Source organism: Pteronotus mesoamericanus, unplaced genomic scaffold (genome assembly GCF_021234165.1).
Source record: "Pteronotus mesoamericanus isolate MK-2021 breed Mesoamerican mustached bat unplaced genomic scaffold, CSHL_Meso_final contig_56, whole genome shotgun sequence".
NCBI lineage: Eukaryota > Metazoa > Chordata > Mammalia > Chiroptera > Mormoopidae > Pteronotus > Pteronotus mesoamericanus.
The window spans coordinates 9598850-9613685 of NW_026555201.1; the positions used below are offsets into that span (position 1 = coordinate 9598850).

Sequence of the window (14836 nt, forward strand, 5' to 3'; positions counted from 1 at the left end):
TCCAGCCTCCAGAACTGTGAGAAATAAATATCTGTTGTGTATAAGCCACCCAGTCTGCGGTATGTTTGGATGGCACCAGCACTAACTAAAATAATGCTCTCATGTGCTTTGGTTGTATAGGATCTGCTCTGAGAAAAAAATGACTTGTGGAAATGCTACTGTGATCAGAGCCTCTGAAGAGGATTGTGTTACTATGAAACAAAGCAGCTGCCAACCAAAGATGTTCTTTCTGATCTCCCATCCTCCTTGACCATTCCATTCCATTCTATTGAAATCAACTCACGATGCTTTTAAAACAGCCTGTTCCTGGCCTTGCGCGGGGAGAACATTCCTTCTACCATTGCAAATGAGCCAGCTGTGTCCTCCAGCAGGCGTGCGGCACGGAGGCTCCGAAGCGTGCTCCGAGCAGTCTTAAGTGCAGTCAGATGAGCCATGCTCCGGTTTTACAGTCTCATTCACACTTTGGAAGTCATTATCTCAAGCACATCTTTGTTGTCAACCCATTAAGTAGCAACCTCTTCCTCTGTATTCATTTTTTTTTTAAGCTTTGAAAGGAAAGTCAGTTTTATCACAGATACACCTAGAGAATACACAATGCTTTACCGCTCTTTTCAATTATTCTTTGTTGTGCTGGTCTAGCGGGATTGCGTTCTCTGGCGAGTTTCCAGAGGACGCCCAGACTGACCCATCTACCTGTCATTGTTTCCTGGGTGGTTTGATTATTTCCCTCTGCTTTCCCCTGGCAGCAGCAGCTCTAGTAATTGAAGCCACCTGTTCGGTGGCATGTCCTCTATTCCCCAAGAGCAGATAAAACTCCATGTGTTGCACTATTGTCAGCTCACCACTGCCTGCATTTGAATTTGATTTCAGAAGACGAGCAGTGTCGACCTAAACCCAAATTGATTCTGCTGGGTGTTTCCGGAACTTGTAGCTGGCCCAAGTGTATACATATTTCTCTGCATTGAAAATGTGCCTTGACTTAAAAGAATTTAAGTGTGGAAAAGCATATTTAGGAAACTGAAAAACCTGATGTGATGGTTCTTAGAAGCATAAACTTTATGATAAAAGGGAACTTAGAAGCCACTTAGTTCAATCCTTTATCTAACATATGGTACCTTCATTCAAAGTCTCCTGTAAGTGGCTTTTAGCTAATACTCAGAGCATACAGTGATAAGGAGTATATTCTCTCAAATAGTTCATGCCCCTTTCAGAGCAATAATAAAATTTCTCCCATATATTAAACTAAAACGAAATTCCCCTATTTTATTCAGCCCATTCACTTGAATGTTCACACTCACAACAATATATGGGGGAAAAGATTTCTACCCAAACTTCGATTATTTAAAGACAACTATAAGACTCTTCTTCAGGAAAAATATCCTCAATATTTTCAAACTTTCCTCATAATATCATGATTTGCAGATTTTCTCTTCCTTTAGCATATTGTTGTTTTTGTCCTTCTCTGACAAAATTGGCTCTCTAGGGTGTGGATCTCAGAACCAAACTAGTGATATGAATGTTGAGTGCAGAGTGAAGCTTATCAGACCCCTTAACCAGAAACTACAAGACAGGCAGAAAACAATAAAATCAGCAAAGTTGCAGAATAAAATAAATAAATAAATAAAAATCAGTTGCATTTCTATACTTTAACAATGAAAAATTCAAAAATAAAATTAAGAAAAATCTCATTTACAATAGCTTCAAAAAAGAATAAAATACTTGGGCATAAACTTAACCAAGAAGACAAAAAATTTACACACTAAAAACTCTAAAATATTGTTGAAAAAAGTTTAAAAGGACACAAATAAATGGCAAAACATTCTGTGCTCTTGGATTAGAAGATTTATTGTTTAAAAAGTTATACTATCCAAAGCAACCTACAGACTCAATGCAATCCCTATCAAAATCTCATGGGCAATTTTGCAGATATAGAAAAATGTTTTGAAATTCATATGGAACCACAAAGAACCCCAATAGACAAAATAATCTTGAAAAGAAATAAAGATGGCATCAAAGTTCCTTATTTCAAAACATATTACAAAGCTATTTTAATCAAACTAATATGGTTCTGCCTTAAAGACAGACATATAGACCAATGAAATAGAAGAGAGAACCCAGAAATAAACCTATACACATATATATGGCCAACTGATCGTCAACAAGTATGCCAAAAATACACAATTGAGAAAGAGTAGTTTCTACAACAAATGGTGTCAAGAAAAATAGACAGCCACTTACAAAAAATAAATAAATAAATAAAAGTAAAAGAAGAAAGAGAGAAACTGGGTCACTATCTTATACCATAAACAAAAGTCAACTTAACATGGATTAAAGACCTAAACATAAAGTCAGAAACTGTAAAACTTCTAGAAGAAAACATGAGGGAAAAACTTTATGACACTGTTCTTGGCAGTGATTTCTTGGACATGACACCAAAAGCACAAATGAAAAAGTAAAAATAGATAAGTGATTATCTGTTTTTAGATAAGGGATTACATCAAACTAAAAAGCTTCTGCACAAAAAAGGAAACAATAGAGAGAGTACAATGGCAACCTATGGAATGAGAAAATATTTGCCAATCATAAATCTGATAAGGACTTAATCTCCACCATATATATAAGCACTCCTACAACTCAATAGCCACTCTCCCCCCAAAAAAACCCCAACAAAACAAAAAACCCTAATAATCTGATTAAAAACTGGGCCAAAGACTTGAAAAGGCATTTCTCAAAACAAGACATAAAGGTATGTAAAAAAGAGTTGCAACATCACAAATCATCAGGGAAACACAAATCAAAACACAGTGAAATATCACCACACTTGTTAGAATGGACTCTGCTATAAACTAAAAGTTTGTGTGGTCCCCACATTGGGATTGAAGCCTAATCGTTGTTGTGATGGTATTTGAAGGCAGCGCCTTCCGGAGGTAATTAAATTTGGATGAAGTCATGGGGGTGGAGCCCCCATGATGGAATAGGTGCCCTTAGAAAGAGATGAAGAGCCCAGCTCTTACTCTCACTCTTGCTCTCTCTCTCTCTCTCTTCCCTCCCCACCCCACCTCCTACCATGAGGGGACAGTGACCAGACAGCCTTCTATGAATCAGGATGTGAGCCCTCACCAGACACTAAATCTGCCACGGCTGGATCTGGGACTTCTAAGCCTCCAGAACTGAAAAATTAGTGTTCGTTATTTAAGCTACCTGGTCTATGGTATTTTTGCTAAAGCAGTCTGAACTGATGAAGATAGCCATTGTCCAAAAAACAGAAAACAAGTGTTGGTGAGGATATGGAGAAAATGAAACCTTTGTGCATGGTGGGAATGTAAAATGGTGCAGCGAGCTGCTATGGAAAGCAGCATGGCAATTCCTCACAAAATCCAACTGCCGAACGATCCAGCCATCCTATCTCCGAGTAACCAAAAGAATTGAAATCAGTTCTCAAAGACACATTTGCACCTTCACGTTTATTGTGGCATTATTTACAATAGCCAAGAGGCAGAAACAACCTAAATGTTTATTGACACATAAATGAATAAAGAAGTGTCGCTTATGCTTGGAATATTAAATAGCCATAAAAAGAAAGAAATCCTGTCCTACGCCACAACATGGATGAAACATGAAGTAAAAGAGCCAGGCACAGAAAGACAAATACTACATAATTCCATTTACATGAGGTATCTAAAGTCATCAAACTGAAGCAGAAAGTAAAACAGTGGTTGTGAGCACCTGTGGGAGGGGAAAATAGGGAGTTACTGTTAAGTGGTAAAGTTTCAGGTGTGCAAGGTGCAAAAGTTCTAGCGAGCTGCTGTACACCATTGTGTCTACGGTGAACAATGTAGTACACTTAAAATCTTGTTAAGATCTCATGTTAAGTGCTTTTTGCCACACTAATTATAATTTTTAAAAGCCTACTTTGATGTCATGCTTATCAATATCTCCAGGAAAAAAAAGAGAAACCTGCATAGGAAAAAAGAGTTAGAAAAGCTGTGAATTGCTACCATAAATGTTGATGAACCAGGCTTCCGAATAATGTTGCCATTGAAAACTGCCATTCATGGTCTTTGAAGTCCTTGAAAGCTTTCCAAAAGTGCCCAGAGGGGAGATAGCAAGAACCATCAGCCATGTCACAGGGAGCTTCTGCTTCCAGGAATAAAGTCTCACATTCAGAGGTGCTTCCTGTTTTTTCAAACACCTTGCCCACCTTCTGTTCACGAAGCTTGCATTCTGCAAAAACGTGAGTGAGCCCCACAGGAAGCTGCCTGCAAATTCAGGTAGCTTTTCTGACTCTTAACTTTCAGAGAAATGCCAGCAAAAGCTGTAGTCATTTGGGGAAGAACAAGCCTGGAAGAAAAATACACAGCAGACCAGCACCAAGAGGGTGAGAACATTTTTCTCTGAAAATGCTATCGGCAAGTTACACTGTTAAATAAATGTGCTTTCTTTAGGTTTTTGGCTCCTGTGGGTGGCATTAGGTAAATCAACTGCAAGTGGGTGGTGTTTGTCATTTCTTCGATGTGAGGGAGGGAGAAAAAGGAAGGAAGGCTGAGGGGGAGAGTAGGAAGGAGGCCCATTTGGGCTGGAATGCCCCAACTGAGCTCAGGGGAAGAATTACTAGAAGAATTGTTCTATTTCAAGAAGCTCACAAGCCTTTCCCGGGATTTTAGAACCACCACCTTGAAACGAGCATTGATTGCCATGTTAATTAAATTGCAATAGTCGTTGTTCACAGTGAGCTTTCACTGAACTGTTCTGGGGAATTTCTTCTTCTAGTGGTTGTAGGTGGACTAGTTGGAATGAGAGGGCCAGGCTCTGCACGCAGTTTTCCGATAGGTAAGAGAAGTTCAAGGTGATAAGTGCCATGTCGTCCTAGAAGTTCTGGATGAGCTTAGGTAATAGATTGACTTTTTTATACAATTCCATTCAAACAAGGGGAAATTGGTAATTTCTGGTAACATTACAAGAAATACTTTTTCAGCTCCCAATATGTAGTTTTTATATTGCTGTTTTTTTGTTCCATTTTTTTTTCCTAATCCATATTGCCAAATTAAGTTAAATTGTAAAAATGCTTTGGTTTATCAAACTGACTCCTTGATGTATTATTTTTTTTCTGAAATGAAATTACAGTCAATAACCACAAAAGTATGCTTCTTTTAGTTAACTGGGAAAAGGGCTAGATGAGAGCATGTTTCTCTGCTGGGACTCGAACACGTATCTGTAACCTCCACTGGTCAGAACTGGTCCACGTACATCCTAAATAAGACACTCTTAGTTGTGAATTAAGGAAACAAAGCTGTTAACTTCATTTTGCTTGTAATAAATATGGAAACATCAGGACAACTTATATATCAAATGTGAACTTTCTAGTACATTTTATTTGGAAAGATATATATCTAAGGGTTCATAAAAATGCAATAATATTTTTACCTGTAAAATCTGTTCTATGCATGAATTTATTCCCCTTTCATGGTAAAGCTCCATGTCACTGGGGAATATCTACTGAGAAGCTCCAAAAGTAGATGCTATAAATTCAAAAAAATGCTTGTCCTGAGGAAGCTCACATCCTCTCAGAACATATAAATAGCATAGTAGGAAGATCACCAAACATTGAAAAAGGTAGGCTGGATTCTAGGCTTCATTCTGTCACTATTTCTGGATTTCAATTTTCTCATCAGCAAAATGAGGGAATTAAATTAGGTGTTCTCTGGAACCTCTTCTAGTTCTAAAATGTATTGATTCCTAGGTCTTAAGAAAACCTGGCATCCAAGGCAGCCCTTGCTAAGTGCCAGGTGAATTGCTGTCATGGCTCTGAGGAGGACGACATTGGATAGGGGCTGGAGCAGCTTGGGGGCTCCATGGGGCTGACAGATGGGCTGGGTCTAGAAAATGGACAGAACCTAAAAAGGCAGAGAAGAGGGAGCAAGAGTTCAATGGCTCCCTCGGGAGACCAGGTGTTCAAATATGGCTAGATTCAGACAGACGCCGTATGTACATCTGCCTGCTAGAAAAAATGCTGTTTCTTGCTACCTTAACATGCAAGGATAATAATGGTCACTTATGGAAAAGTTTTAGTAGTCAGGACAGATGATCTAATAGGCACAGTATCCTGAGAGGAGAGCCAACATAGGCTGGATTTTAAACCCAGAGCTCTTTTTTTAAAAAAAAAAATTATTTTTCAATTACAGTTGACATTCAGTATTATTTTATATTAGTTGCAGGCATATAGTATATTGATTAGACATTTATATAATTTACAAAGTGATTCCCCTGATAAATCTAGTACCCACCTGGCACCACACATGGTTATTACAATATTATTGACTCTATTCTCTATGCTGTACTTTACATTCCTTTGACTATTTTGTAATTACTAATTTGTACTTCTAAATCCCTTCACCTTTTCTACCTAATCCCACCAACCCTTCTCCCATCTGGCAACCATCCGTCTGTTCTCTGTATCTATGACTCTGTTCCTGTTTTGTTTGTTTATTTATTTAATTCTTTAGATTCCACATGTAATTGAAGTCATATGGTATTTGTCTTTCTCTTTCTGACTTATTTCATTATGCTAATACCCTCTAGGTCCATCCATGCCATTGCAAATGGTAAGGTTTGATTCTTTTTTATGGCCGAGTAATATTCCATTGTATATCTTTACCACATCTTCCTTATCTAATCAGTTCTCTTTTAAATAGTTTGATGTCCCTTAAAGAAGTTCAAAAAGTAAGTATTCCTGAAATAAAAACACAAAATAATAGGATAACAAGACATTGGCTCTAGGCAATGGGGCAAGTCACTAAAGACAAAATGATACTATCCACCAACTAAGAAAGTCACAGCTTCCTAGATACAGGTGTGTCTACATGGCTCCTGCTCCTTGCCCTTCGACCCCATTCTGTCTCTCAATCAATCAGTTCCTTTGTGATCTCTCTTGTCTCCAGACCAACTCAGGCCCCATGGCCAACTACTAATATTAGCTACCTAGACTCCGTTATTTCTTTTGTTTTCATCTGCCACACCCTTTGCCATCCAACAGTCCCATTATTGACTCTCCACAAGTCTACCCTTGAGCTCTTGAGCCTGTAGTAGAATCAAAACTGTGCTGAGTGTGTTCCCCATGAATTTGTTTTTTGTAAACCTCACTTGGACTATTATTGCTACTCAATCATTTTTAAAAGTTCCTTTATAAATACATCTTTAAGCTTTCACTGCCATTCATTTTCTTTATCCTCAAATTCTTATTGTTGTACCTTTATCTCTTTGAAGGTATCCCACCTCTTATATTATTGATGATTTTGATATTATTATCTGATACACACATCCCAATTTTACTCTATTATTTCATCTCAAATTTATGCTGTATTTTTACCCATGTTTATACTTAACTAGAATTTAAAAAGTGTTTATTAAGAACCAGGCCCTTACACATATGTTGTCACTTAATCTTTTCAACAACTTTGTTAGGTAAATACTATCATCTCTATTATATATATGAATAGGTTGTATGTCTAGGATCACTCAGCTAAAAAAAAAGGCAAAGTCACAATTTAAATTTAAGTAATGTCATATCAGAGCCTACATTTTTTACTTCTGACCCTGAAGGTAAGCAGGGGAAGGAGTGTGTGTATGGGAGGGGTGAGACTTGAACATCTGTGTGTATATATTATCTCATATCCAAGACCAATCTGTCCTTTTTACCACTCTGCCTTCTCTCCCATCCTCACACACCCACTCAAGAACTTTATATCAATTAGCTTTTGCTATGTAACAAACCATCCCCAAACTTAGTGGCTTAAAACAACATATACCATTGTTCACAAATCTAAAGATAAACAGATATTTCTCATCATATGGGCCAATTTGGCCTACTTTCAGCTCTACTCGCTCATACCTCAATGGCCAGCTAGAGGTTTGTCTGGGGCTGAATGATCTAGAACAGCCTTACTCACATGTCTGGAAGTTGGCCTGTTATTGGCCAGGATGAAAAAAGTAGGTAGGCCAGGTATCACTCATCATCCAGAAACCTCTTCACATATTAATGATTGTAAGATCTCCCAAGGGACATAAAAGAACAAGCCCCGTGTGCAAGCACCTTACAAGCTGCTTTTGCATCACATGTGTTACTGTCCCTCTGGTCAGGCAAAGTCACTGTCAGGCCCAGAGTCACCCAAGGATATAAACAAAAGGGAAACACAACTATTGCAAAAAAGGCTACAGACTTTTGATACATGAATTATATATCACCTATCTCTTTACTCTCTCCCTTTCCACTGTCTCCTTTCCCTTTATCTACCAATTTGGTGCAGTCTACCCTGTTCTAGAAAACCCCTCTTCAATCCCATTACTCCTGAGGTATTATGTAGCTGAACCCACGAAGGTCAGGGAATGCCTGCATAAGTGAAAATTCTCTGAATTAACGTCCATGTAGACAGAAAACTACGATAATGAAAGGACAGCCAAAGCAGTTTAAAAATGTGCAATGACCACAACTGTTGTCAAGAACTTAGACAAACAAAAGACTTTTTTTTCCAGAGAGGAATATTGTTTAGAAATTTTAGCATATGGTGATAATGAGAAAGTAGGCTGACTTTTTGGTGGTTATATTTCTGCTGTAAAATCTCTCCAGTGTATCTTTTCATTCCCTGAGCCTGAGGAGACGCTCCCAGTGCTCTGCCCTTGTGCACCCACTCTCCAAATAAATATCCAGCATCTGTCTCTTTCCTGAGCCTTCGCAAGGAGGTGGGGCATTCAACTTTGATATTTCACCATCACTTATATCGCATGCTAAAAAACAAAACAAAACAAAAACACCTTAATTTTTCTCTGATTTTACCTAAGCTCCATTGGAGGGAATATAAACTTTTAGCTTCACGAGATATTCCATAACTGCTCTGTGCTTCCCCAGCACGGTGGTAGAGCTTCCTCTTGTCGACATCCTTATTCACACTCAGCAATTTAATCCTTTTCGATACGATGGTGTGAAATAGTATATAATATTTTAATTTGCATTTCCATGCTATAAAAGCAATGCTTCACTGCACAAAATATTAAAGTGAAGTTTTCCTCTTACTTCTCTTGCTATATCTCCTAATCTAATTTCTTTTAGAACTAATCTAATTCCTTTTTGTTTATGATCTTTTGCCTGACAAATTAATCTCATTTTTCTCTAGGTAAATACATTTCAAAGCAGGTGTTTATGCCTCATGGTAACAGAGAAAAAGTAAGTTATTTGCATAAGTAGAGGTAATATCACTGCTCCAGTTTTAACATTCAGAAAATCTCTCTTGATCTCCAGTTTTCTTTTCCTTTAGTTCTCCCACCAGTTGATAAGCAATGCAACCAGCCAAAGTGCTGCATGTAAAATTGTTTTTCTGATATTTGTAGCTTGGCTTAAAAAAACAAAGTAGCTAAAAATCTGATAAAGATGTCCTCTTGTCACTGCCCTACCCTTATACACTGGTGAGGGATTTCAGGTACAAATAGGACTCTGCTGGATTTGGGTCACTTTGATAAAGCTCAGATAAGCACCTAGGTCTAGGGTTGTTTACAAAAAAAAAATTTTTTTTGTGTGTTTTAATTCCAGGATTTTATTGGGCAGACAAAGGTGACTTCATTCCTTTGGGAAGTGTTCCTGTGTCTTGACGTAGTTCATGATGTGCTTTCCTCTCTTGTTCGAACAGGATTTGGAGGGACAATACGCTGGTGTTTGTCTCAGTGAAAGCATCGGAATACCCAACAATGTCCAATCATTAAATAAAGAATATAGTTATACAAGAGACATTATAAAGCCATTTTAAAGGTCATTGAAGAATCTTAAGTGATCTGAAAAATGTTCTTGAAACCAGATTCAGCCAGTGGAAATTTTATATATACACATAGGCAGTGGTTATGTTTCTATCTTACAATCTATCTATCCATCTACCTATCTAGACAAGGGAAATATACCAAATTATTAACAGTAGGTATCTTTGAGTAAAGAGATTATGAACTAGTAAACACTTAAAAATATAGTTTTTATTTCCAATAGTTCTACCATACATTTTATTTTTGTAATCTAAAATGATTAGAAAAGTACTTATTAATAAAAAAGATAATATGACAAAAATTCTAGGAAGACTGGGCCTTATACTATAAGAGTTTTGATGAAAAAATTTAATATATACAATTATTTTCCTTTTTGGTTTCTTGAGTTTGACATTGGTTTGAGAAAATAACAAGGGAATAGTTAACTGTCCAGGTATATTTTGTAAATATACACTCATTAACTTCAGACATGCACACACAAGTTGATAGCCTGTTGGGGTCTATCTGCATGAAGGACAGAGGGTCTTGGTAATGAAGTTATTATTTTCTTGAGGTTGATGGTTGGTACTGTTGTGTCTTCCCTTAACCCCATCCATTGTGATATGGATGGATATTTTAACCTCCCATTCGGAGGCTTTCTAGTTAATGAAGGCACTCACTACTGCAGGAGAGTTAGAGTAGACAAGCTGAGTTGAAGGTGTCTTTGGGCCAAAGAAGAACTCAGTTATACCTTCATACAGTGACAAAAAGCTTTCTACTCCTTCAAAGAAGACCCATGGCCCCCAGAGGAGGAAGCTATGAAAGAGAATGAATAAAATGAATGCTTTATTAACCAGTGTTGGTACAAAGCAAACAGGTCATAAGGCACCCATCAAATCCATCAAAGCAATGCTATCTCCATCTGGAAGCCTGATAGGGAAGAGAGGCAGTAGACATGTGGGGTCATAGAGATCTCTTCCCCTTCTTGAGTTCCCATCACATCTATTATCATTATAAATTAATCTCTTGAATAAATACATTTAGAGATATTTTTAAAGTTACTTTATCTTAACTTGTTAAAAAATCCTATATACAATTTCCTAAGACCAGAAGAATTTAAAGTTTCAAAGCAATTGAGCACATGCTTATGAAATTTTCACATCCTGTATCCAGCACTATACTAGGTATTGCAGAGGCTAAAGAGATAAGACACTCGCTCTGAATGAAGGTCATAGGATCTTACTTGGGAAATAATAGTAGATGCACATGTAGCACGCAAACAACATCACATATTCCAGGAGGTGAAGTAAGATGAAATATAGATGGAGAAGGTGGTCAATTACAATTTTAGAATATGGACTCTGGATTTAGTTCCCCTGGAAACCTAATCTCAGTTTCTGTTAATACTGGCTCTGTCTAAGGCACCTTGGGAAAGTTACTTAATCTCTGTATGCCTCAGTTTCTTTATCTTTAAAATGGTGAAATGAAATCTGCTTCATAAAATAATCTGTATGTGATATGCTTAGAAGAATATCTAACACATAGCTAGAGCTCAATAAACAATAGCTCTTATCGCTGCCAAATGTCAAAAAGAAAAGGTCCAGAGAATACATCTGATACTTGTAAAATATCGATTGCCAGAGTTGGACCAGACTTTTGACAAAAAGTGATGCCTTTTAGAAATGGCTCGGTCAGATTTCAAAGAACATTTTCAGGTTTGCATTTTATAAAAGGCTGGGAATTACTCATCTCAATGACAGCTGCAAATCATTCCCATACGGGAAAGAAAATAAGTGGAAAGAAAAAAATATGTCAGTTGATTATTTTCTTTAAAAAAATCTTACATCATTGATATGAAGTTTCTCTTGAGAGTTTGAAAAGTTCATGACAACCCACACACAACTCATGATGGTGACAATCCTGAAGATGTAGAAAAATAATTTCCCTTGCAGGAAAGAAGAAAATATGGTAAGAAAAAATAAGAGTATGCCATAAAATTTTTTAAAAGGGTAAGAAAAAAAATCCCCTCATTCACCCACTCAACAAACATACATTTAGTGCCCATTATGTGAGGCATGATACTAGAACCCAGAATCTAAAATTAGATAATATTGCCTGTACCCTTAAGAGTTTAAAAGAAGGCAATAATTGAGTGATTACAATGCAATGTTAGGGGGCGCAGAGGTTGAGCAAAAAGGATAAAGGACTATGGACATGGACAACAGTGTGGTGATGTTTGCAAGGAGGGGGTAGAAGGGGAATAAATGGTGATGGAAAAAACACAATAAAGATTAAATTTAAAAAATGCAAGGTGCTCAAGGTGAGAACAAGGCACTACAGAAGGCATGGAAGGGGTCTCCGGGCAGGGTCAGGAGGGGCATCCTGGCGGAGGCGCTATCCGAACAGGAGGCAGAAGGATGAGGTAATGCAGGCACATCGCTATGGCTAGGTTACCCGTGTGGAAAAGTGACGGGTGGAGTTGAGCCTGGAGAGCAAAGCAGAAGACACGTGAAGGAGTTCTGCCTTTATTCGGAGACCAACATGAATCCATTAAAAGATTTAAGAAAGAGGGAATGACAGTTAACTGTTTTTATTTTTTGAAAGATCATATTGGTTGCACACTTGGAACAATCTGAAAGGCAGACCAGGGCTGAGCTTTTATGAATTTTATAGCTATAAAATCTTATATAGCTGTCTGTGTCCATAAAGTGAGGTACAACCCACAGGCTCTTAAACCTGTGTGGCTTGCTGATCCACTCCAGTGCTATTACCCATCAGCTGTCCTCCTTGTACTTCCCCTTAGTTCCTTGTAACTAATACCATGGCTGCCACGATAGAGAAAGTAAAGTGGGGGTGCCAAACGAGTTCATTATTTTTCGTTTTCAAATGGAAGCTAGTAGACACATCCAGGGAACCCACGCCTTGAGAAAGTATTATGCACTGGTTAATAGCACAGGATCTTAATTAAAAAGCCAGTTTTGCCCATTGTTCTCTCTGTGACCTTGAGCAAATTTGTCAATATCTCTGGCCTTAGTGTCTTTATTTTAAGATGGGAATAAAATTATGTCTGCCTTGTATTACTCAGAATTGGCTAACTACTGTAACAAATAAACCAAATCTCAAAGGCTTAACAATAAAAATTTATTTCTGGTTCAAGACAAAAAATCTTATCATTAAGTAAAATGATAAAATTAGTTAAAGGTACCATGATAAAAAATTTCATACATATTATTTTTCTCACATATGCATTATAACTAATTAGAAGACATAATAAAAGAAAAATATCCATTTACATTAACAACAGAGAAGATTAAATACTTCAGAATAAACTTAAAAGAAAAGATGAAAAACTATATGAGGAAAGCGTTCCTGAAGGCTATAAAAGGAGACTGGAACAAATGGAAAAACACTCCCAGTTTTGAGTTAGCATAACTTACTATAAATTGTCAACTCTCTCTAAGTTAATATAAAATTTAACACAACCCAAATAAAAACATGAGTAAGCTTTTTCATAAAGGTAGACAAATTGATATTAAAAATCACTTTGGCAGCACTTATACCAAAGTTGAAATGATACAGAGATTAGCATGGCCTTTGTGCAAGGATGACACCCAAATTCAAGAAGGAATCATGTGGAGAAACAAACATGGAAGAGTAGATGAGAGGACACTAAAAAGGAAAGACTGGCTAAAAGGACTCACTCTTATCAGACATATACTATGGAGTCTTCATAATAAAACAGTATGGTTCTGGTACATTAATAGGTAAACAGACAAAGAGAATAGATCAGAAAGCCCAGAAACAGAACCAAGTACAAATGGAAATTAAGTATATATGTTAAGTTTAATATATGATAAATTTAGGAATTTGTGTCATCAAATTGCTAGGGAGAAAAACTATAATTTTAATTAGGTAGTTCTGGGACAGCAGAATAGCCATTTGGAATAAAATAAATTTAGATCCATATCTTACTATATATATAAGCATAAACTCCAAATGGAACAGGAATTTAAATGTAAAAAGAATGGGGGTAAGGGAGTACCAAAAGACAGGATTGGTGACTTCCTCTTTCACCTTGGTAGAGGAAAAGATTTTTTAACTATGACTCAAAATCCAGAGGTAATTTTTTAAAAAATCAATAACTGGCTATATAAAAAGGAAAGATTTCTGAATGAAAAAAATATATATAGTCAAAGACAACTGAAAAACTTTGAAAAAATCTATAGATAAATTATTAGTACTACTAATATATAAAGATTTCTTAAAATTGAAGAGAAAAAGATTTTTAAAAATCCATTAAAATGGGAAGAAGTCACAAGCAGACAATTCACAAAGAGATGTAAAAGTGACCTTTAAAAATAGAAAAAGATGTTTAATATAGCTCATAATAAGAAAAATAAAATTTAAAAACTATACTGCGATAACATTATCAGATAACAATTAAAAAGTATAACAAATTGCCCTAGCTGATGTGGCTCAGTGGATTGAGTGCCAGCCTGTGAATCAAAGAGTCACGAGTTCGATTCCCAGTGTAGGTTACATGCCTGGGTTGCAGGCCAGGTGGCATGTGAAATGCAACTACACATTGATGTTTATCTCCCTCTCTTTCTCCCTTTCTTCCTCTCTCTAAAAATAAATAGATAGAATCTTTTAAAAAAGAGTATAACAAATTCCACAGGGAAACAGGCACTCTTATACATTATTAGGGATGCAAATTGATACAATCTTTTTGGAAGGAAATTTGGTAATATCAAAAAAACTACATATACACTTACCTTTTAACTCAGCAATTCCATATCTGGGAATTTACCCAGAAGATACACCTCCAATACAAAAATACATGAGGACAGGGTAATTAACTACAGCATTATTTGTTGTTGTAAAATATGGGAAACAATGAAAGTGTCTAAATATAGGAGAATATTATATAAGTTATGTACATCTATACAATTGTAAGAAGAAAAAATAGAAAAGGATTTCTATGAACTAATATGGATCATTTTCTGGGATATATTATTTTTTAAAAAGACAAAGTGTAAAAAAGTACCTATTATAT

At 36.6% G+C, this 14836-nt stretch overlaps 1 pseudogene; it reads left to right on the forward strand.

Moving 5' to 3' along the window:
* Positions 1 to 13319: 13319 nt before the first annotated feature.
* On the forward strand, positions 13320 to 13414 carry LOC129076091 (uncharacterized; annotated as a pseudogene).
* Positions 13415 to 14836: the final 1422 nt, after the last annotated feature.